The sequence below is a fragment of the Hevea brasiliensis genome, chromosome 14, assembly GCF_030052815.1.
Source record: "Hevea brasiliensis isolate MT/VB/25A 57/8 chromosome 14, ASM3005281v1, whole genome shotgun sequence".
In the NCBI taxonomy this organism is placed as follows: Eukaryota; Viridiplantae; Streptophyta; class Magnoliopsida; order Malpighiales; family Euphorbiaceae; genus Hevea; species Hevea brasiliensis.
Genome location: NC_079506.1, coordinates 87,549,940 through 87,558,364, shown reverse-complemented (window position 1 = coordinate 87,558,364; position 8,425 = coordinate 87,549,940). Strand labels below are relative to the sequence as shown.

Genomic DNA, 8,425 nt, shown 5'->3' with positions numbered 1-8,425 from the left:
ATAATATTTACCTAATAATGATTGTAATTAACCCTGGAATGATATCCCCAAATTCTTTGGTATATATTAATTAAGTTAACATGTTTTCTGACTTTATTTTTCTTTGATTATTAGATATTTCAATCAATTTCTAATTTTAAATAAATACATTTTTTAACATTATTTTTCTTTGATTATTAGACATTTCAATTAATTTCTAATCTGAACAATGACTTAACTCTATCCTTTGCTCCATCTTCTATACCATTCCTTATGCATGACTTTTACGACACTTATTTATAAGCATGTAATTAGCATAACTTTTATGACATTTATTTCTACAGGCATTACTTGCCTTTTTAATTGTAAATTAAATGTTACCTTTTAAATTCTCCTTTTTGTTTTGTTTTTTAGAAATATTTTTCTTATTTTCTTGTAATTGAGACACTCAAAAAATTAATCAATAAAAAATATTTTTTTAATCAAAAGGAAAATAAATTTATTTTTAAGAAAAATTGACTTTCTTTTTTCAGAGGAGGAAGTCATCATTTTTCAAACTTTGACAATCTTATTAAAATGTAAAATTATTTATGCATGAATGACATAAATATATATTATTAGTTTAATATTGTAACTAAATAATGAAAAATATTTTTATAAAAAATATATTTTTAAAAAGCAATTTCCATAAAAATAATTTTTATCATAAAATAAACCGAGCTACAGGAAACCAAGAACAATTCCATTGGTGTATAATCGTGACGCTCAAGTTTCAATTTAAAAATATTATTCTATCAAATATTTCAAATATGATTATACAAAATGTCCCCAACTTTATTTAAATTTATTTGGTGTAAAAATCGTTCAAATTTTTTCCATAAAAAATCCTTCAAATTTTTATTTTCTTAATTGAACTTCTAAAATGCTTAAATTTGCTAATAAAAAAAATTTTAAATTTGCAATTAATTGTCAAAAAGAATTGCACGTAAGCACAACATATTGCTCCAAGTAATTTTTTTTATCTAAATTTTATTTATTATTTAATTTATTATTGATTCAAAATATAAAAGACTATTTATTAAATATATAGCTTCGTATTATGCAAAAAAAAATCCTTAAGTATATAGGTTTCTCGTCCAACAACACTGGTTATTTAATCTGTGTGTCACCTCCAGGCAACAAATTATATGAGATGGCACGTCCGGCCAACTTAGTAGCACCTGGGCTATCAATCCTTCGTGTTCATCTCATTTTCTTATTTTCTATGAGCATACTCAGCTTGCAACCTGAGATTTATCTCAGTTATAGCATGGGAAATGAGAATGATCGTATTTCACTTTTGGAGTTCAGAGCCAAGATAGTCCATCCACGTGGAATTTTGAGCTCATGGAACGATTCTTTCCACTTCTGCAAATGGCAAGGGGTTACTTGTGGTTCGAAACACCGTAGAGTTACGTCTCTAAACCTGCAGGGGCTGAGCTTGTCAGGGACCACTTCTCCATATACAGGGAACCTCACCTTCTTAGGGTTCCTCAACCTTGCTGACAACAGATTTTATGGGGAAATTCCCCAAGAAGTTGGCCGTCTGTTTCGTCTAAGGTATCTCAACCTGTCGGACAACACATTGGGAAGAGAAATTCCAATCAACATCACCTTTTGTTCAGAGCTCAGGATTATGAGTTTGGCCTTTAATGGCTTAGCGGGGAAAATTCCTGCTGAGCTAGGGTCTTCAAAGAAGCTTGTGACACTTTTCCTCACTTCAAACAACCTCACGGGAAAGATCCCACATACTGTTGGAAACCTTTCGTCCCTTGAACGTTTCTCTGTGTCATTTAATCATATAGAAGGAAATATTCCAAATGAATTGGGGCAAATAACAAGCTTAATCGTGCTCGCGATGGGACCCAATAATCTGGTTGGTTCAATTCCGTCTAACCTCAACAATATCTCATCCATCGCTGAGCTCTCTGTTCCACAGAATCAATTGCATGGAAGGCTCCCAGCAAATATAGGGCTTACTCTTCCTAACCTGCAAATTTTTGAAATCGGCGGAAACAATTTCCATGGAAGCATTCCAATTTCGTTGACAAATGCTTCTATGCAGCATGAAATACTTGACATCTCTTACAACAGTTTCAGAGGACAAGTACCAATCAATGTGGGAGATTTGAACGGTCTCCAATTTCTGAACTTGGAACACAATTTTCTGGGCAATAATTCAAGTAAGAATTTGGCTTTCTTTACATCTTTGTCAAACTGCAGCAATCTCGAAAATCTATATCTTGCTGAAAATAATTTTGGTGGTGTATTACCTAGCACTATAGTAAATATGTCTACCCTTGTCGATGTAACTTCAGGAACAAACCAAATGTTCGGTAGAATTCCAGTAGACATTGGGAATCTTGTCAATCTGTATGGATTAGGCATGGAACAAAACCTTTTCTCTGGCAACATTCCCATTTCTTTGGGGAAGCTTCAAAAGCTGCAATCATTGAATTTGCATACAAACATGTCGTCAGGGCAAATCACTCCATCCCTCGGTAACATTACCCAGCTCTATAAGCTTTGGTTGGGAAGAAACAAATTAGAAGGGAATATACCATCAAGTATCGCTCAATGCCAAAATCTGCAAACTCTGGATTTAGGAAAAAATAACCCGACTGGCATCGTACCCCCTCAAATTCTTGGCCTGTCATTTCTATCCCTAATTCTTAACTTGTCATATAACTCATTGGAAGGTTCGTTGCCTCGAGAGGTTGGCCACCTAAAAAATATCGGTGCATTAGATGTCTCAGAAAACAAACTGTCTGGGGAAATTCCTGGAACAATAGGGGAATGTTTGAGTCTAGGAATCCTTTACATGCAGGGTAACTTTCTCCAAGGGCCCATTCCTTCATCCCTTGCTTCCTTACGGGGTCTCCAATTCTTAGACCTGTCAAGAAACAACTTATCAGGAAAGATTCCAAAAGAGATAGAAAAGCTTCCTTTTTTGAAATATCTGAATCTCTCTTTCAATAATCTTGAGGGTGAGGTACCAACCAAGGGAGTGTTCAGCAATTTAACGGCAGCTTCACTTGTTGGAAACAAAAATCTTTGTGGAGGTATCCCAGAATTGCAGCTACCAGCATGCCTCATCAAGCGAAAGAAACACAAAAAGTCTCCTATTGCCATTATCCTTGCAACAATCATCAGTTCAATTGTCCTTTTCATGGTGATAACATCTTTAAGGGTTTTGTGCTGGAAAATCAAGAAAGAATCCATCATCCAGTCCTTTTAGTTTGGATAAGCTCCTTCGAATTTCCTATAAGGAGCTTCACCAAGCAACTCAGGGATTCTCTTCAGAAAACTTAATTGGACAAGGTAGTTTTGGCTCTGTATATAGAGGAAGTCTTGATCTACATGGTGAAAGGATAGTTGCTGTGAAGGTACTCAACCTTCAACAACATGGAGCATCCAAGAGCTTCATTGCTGAGTGCAGAGCATTTCGGAACATCAGGCACCGAAATCTGGTGAAGATCTTGACATACTGCTCAAGCATTGATTTTAAAGGCAATGACTTCAAAGCTCTTGTGCTTGATTTCATGGTGAATGGAAGTTTAGAAATGTGGTTGCATCCAAATGAAGATGGTAGTAGCCAGCCAAGGAATTTAAACCTTCTTCAAATTCTTCGGGTTGCCATTGATTTGTCATCTGCATTGCATTACCTTCATGACCTTTGTGAAACTCCAATCATTCATGCGACCTGAAGCCAAGCAATATTCTGCTTGACAATGACATGACTGCTCATGTTGGAGATTCGGATTAGCAAGGCTTCTTTCCAAAACCTCAAGCAACTCTTCTCAAGAGCAAACAAGCTCCATTGGGATAAGGGGAACAATCGGCTATAAGCCTCCAGGTAAAATCCCCCATGCTTTTATTTATCAAATATCCACACTGGTCAAGTATATAATAAGAATAGAATTGGATATGTTTGCCTTGCAGAATATGGAATAGGTGGCTAGCCAATAACATATGGGGATGTGTATAGCTTTGGAATAATTTTGTTGGAGATATTCACTGGACGGAGACCAATTGATGAAGTGTTCAGAGATGGTTTGAATCTCCGCATCTTTGTTAGGTCTAAGCTACCGGGACAAGTAATGCAGGTTCTCGATCCCAAGCTTATTACAACGGGAGAAGTGGGAGCAGAAGAATTTGTTGAAGACAATGAGAGTGATGATGGTCAAACAGAAATCCGAGAAAATAATGTCAATATGGAAAATATGAAATTACAAGGAAGCAATGTGCAAAAATGTGTTGTATCAGTCCTCAAAATAGGAGTTGCATGCTCGGCAGAACTACCAGTAGATCGAATGAATATGATCGATGTCACAAGAGAATTAAACATTATCTCAGAGGCTTTCCTTCGTGCAAGGACTCATAGAGAACGACAAATCGTAAACCACCATTGGGTATGAGTTTTTTTTTTTTTTTTTTTTTTTTTAACACACATTCTGATTGATGAATCCTATCCTATCTTCATATTTGCTTAGCCCAAAGACTGCTTTGATCATTTGGATATTGCAGAGGAATATGCGGTGGCATTCAAGCATCTAGGCCCCCACTAACCTGAACTTTTGGTTCTCACTCAATTTCAACAATAAATATTCTATGAACATCAATCTTCAGCAGACAAACCTCAAATTCTACCTCGTGAACCGTTTTCTAATCGTTTCTTTCAACTAAATTTAAAATCAGAATGTGCAAATCAATAACTAAATTTCTTTTGTTTGTGATTATGTTGTTGGTGAAAACAAAAATTTCATTCCCTTTAGAAAAGGAAGTGAAAACAAATTTCCTGGAAATGAATTACTAGCTTGACGGTAGGATTATTTCATCTCACATGGGATAATGTGGGAATGTGGCGCTTCACATCAGGTGGGAATGTGGCAAAAACATGGGCAAAAGAATAGAGGCCCAGCTAAAATCAACGTTGGCCATTTTGACATAAAAGCTGGAGCCTAAAGAGAGTGTAAGCCCAGTATCTCAAAAATGGGAGATTGACACCCAAGTCTACGTTCTCTCAGGCTTATCCTTGAAAAAGAAGATGCTAGAGCGGTCAAACGTTGATTCAAAGTTTTGGGGAAGTCAAATCGCAGGACTCCCCAAAGATTTTGATTCAGTTTGATATTTTTAAAATTTTTTTTATCTTTTTTTTTTTAATTCAGTTTTGCATGGAATCAAACCAGCTAATTTTGATGTAATTCAAAGATGTTTTTGTTCAATTTGATTTTAATTGGTCTCAATTTTGGATTGAATTGTTCCAATTCCGATTCTAAGCCAATCTTTTGGCCAGGTCTAATGTAGAGAAAAATGGAAGACCTATTTCTATACTATGGGTGAGTATCGATAGATTCGGTTTGAAAGAGAAATCAAATAAGCCAAACTTTATAGTAGAAAAAATTGAAATGAAGTAAATTAGGGAGAAAACAAAAAAAAAATTAAACTGAATTGAATTTATTTGATTCGATTTATCAATTTGAACTTTATCTTGAGCTTATCTTAGACTCATTTCAAATGTAATTTTTTTAAATATTTTCTATTTTTAATTTTGATTTCAGATCTAATAATAATTAATTAAAAAAACATTAGATTTAGTTCTATCAATTTTTTTTCACTAATTAAAAAGCAAAATAAATCAAATTTCTTAAAATAAAAAATAACAAAAAAATTAAATTAAAACTATTTCTGTTCATCTAATCTGTACCCCTCAGGTCAATTCAGAAAAACTAGAGAGGAAAAGACGACGTGAGTTCGTTGGGTTGGTGGTGGTGCCTTCGAGACAATGGCGAAGCCACAATCAATTGAGAGCCCCATTTGGAATTGTGGTTGGAGGATAAAATTGAGCTCATTTTTATTATCCGTCCCTTAATTTTTGAAATTATTATATTTTTATTGTCTATTTTTAATTTGTTATCATAAAATCTATTAATTTTAAAATTTATTACACCTTAGTCCCTTAACTTTTAAAGATGTTACGCTTTCATCCTCGGTCTTCATTTTATTACCATACAATCCCTCAACTTTTCAAACTAAAAAGGAAAATCTTAACAACAATTATTTAGGGTTCATTTCTAGTTTATTACAAGTAAAAAGAAATCCTTATTTGTTTGTTAGTCTTCCAACATACTTTCCTATTATTTTTCTAATTGGGTATTTTCAGCAACAAATTTGAAAAGCAATAGAAAATCATGTTAAAGGATAACAAACAAATAAAGAATTCTCTTTACCTGTAATTGACTAGAAAAGGAACCCTAAAAAATTATTTTAGGGATTTTCTTTTCAGTTTGAAAAGAGATGGAGCAGAGAGTGAGTTACTTTTATTTTTCATCAAGATAAAAGGACAGAGAGGGAAAATGATAAAAAAGAGCACTAAGAGGATTAAATAGAGAGTCGAAAGAGAGATAGCGTGTAAGGAGAGAGGGTGACATGAATTTTATATGTGAGAATTTTTTTTTCTTTTATTTTACAATGTGGCACTGCCACATGTAAAGTTGGCAAGAGATAAGAGGGTTCTCTGGCATGAGAGACTAAAATATAATAAATTTTAAAGTTGAAAGATTTTATAGTAATAAATTGAAGAGAGAGGATGGACGTGTAATAACTTCAAAAATTAAGAGACTGAAGTATAACAAATCCCAAAGTTAAAAGAATTTATAGTAATAAACTGAAAATGGAGGATGGAAGAGTAATAACTTCAAAAGTTGAGGGACTGATGGTAAAAATTAGTCACCAAAACTGTTTGTCAGAAATAAAGCATCATTTTAAATAATATTAAATAAATAATATGAAAAAAGTTATTTTTGTTATTTTATTACTCATATAATTAAAACTTATCAAATTTAATATTAAATTATTTTTAATATTTTCTAAGTAATATATTTAAAAAATATATATATTTTTCTTAGTAATAATTTTAACAGTAATGCTAAGTAAATCATGAATGGATAATTATTAATTTATTTAAACATAATAAATACAAAATTAAGGTCAAATTTATGTCTTGAACTAATTAATATATATTCAATAATCTATAAAGGTTTAAGATTTACATTAAAATATTTATAATGTTTAAATTTTATTAAATAACATTATTAAGAAGAGAATCATCCTTAATGTCCAATCATCATTTTAATATTTAGACTAACTATAATTTAATCTTTAAAATTTAATTAAACCTATAACTTATTTTTTATAGTTTTAAAACTAATCAATTTAACTTTTAAAAACTTTATCCACCGTGGAAAGTCTTAAAAGAAAATCACTATATATTAATATAATTTTAATTTCATATTTTCTTCACTTTAGTCATTGATCTTTTATTTTTTATTTTCATTAATATAATTTTTCCTCTATTCATTTCTTCACCATAATTTTTTTTAAAATAATACTTTTTACTCTCATTATAATGTATCTATAATAACTATATATTAGTAAAAATTTATGTGTCAGTTAAAATTTATAAATCAGTTTATAATATTAAAATTAAAACTTTATAATATTAAATTTGTAAAGGAATTATTAATTGATTGTAATTAATGATGAAAATCTATTGCTAAATCGGTTATAAATATCAAAGTATTATTTTTTTTTATCTTTCTTTCTATATATATATATATATATATATATATATATATATATATATATATATATATATATATATAAATACTTTAGAGAGATATGAAAAAATATTTTTCAGTATTATTAGCAATCGAACGTTGTTAATTCTCTAACGAGAGACTTATTGCAACAAATAGAAATCGATAGATTAGCAATGGAAGGTGAGATACCTAGCCTTTTTTACTTTAATAATGGACATTGATTTTAGTTAAAAGTGAATTAATTTTATTAATCGATACTGTTTGCATTTAAAAAATAATGAAATAATAGCATGCCATAAATTTAAAGTAATATAAATTATTTTAGCTAGTAGTATAAGTATATATTTAAACAAAGTGTCATATAAAATATAAGAGTTTAAATCTTATAAATTAAAAAAATAAAAAAATAAACATAAAAGCAGGAAACCCACCATATATCATTCATGCTATATATATGTATATATTTCTATTCTAATGGAAAATTTTCCGACAAAGATTATGATATAATCTCCACCTCACAAAGGTGTTTTATTGAGCTTATCTTTTCATTAATTTGGACTTTCCAAATGCTATAATTCTAAATCATATGCTTTTGAAATTTGTCCTTTATTAATTAACAGACAATTAATTGTATTCTTTACAAGGCACTAGTGTAAGCCAACATAGCTAGCACTACAAATTAAAATTGTGTATCATGATCACATGCAAGATTATAATTAACAAAACTAGCAAAGTTTTTATCTTTTATGTTTTTAATAGCCGATCTGATTGGATCCTAGTAAGACTAGTTTGAATAGCCAGGTTTG

The 8,425-nt window shown here is 31.0% G+C and overlaps 1 pseudogene; it reads left to right on the top strand.

Moving 5' to 3' along the window:
- The first annotated feature begins 1,219 nt into the window (after nucleotides 1–1,219).
- LOC131173070 (putative receptor-like protein kinase At3g47110) lies at nucleotides 1,220–4,586 on the top strand (annotated as a pseudogene).
- The last annotated feature ends 3,839 nt before the right edge of the window (nucleotides 4,587–8,425 follow it).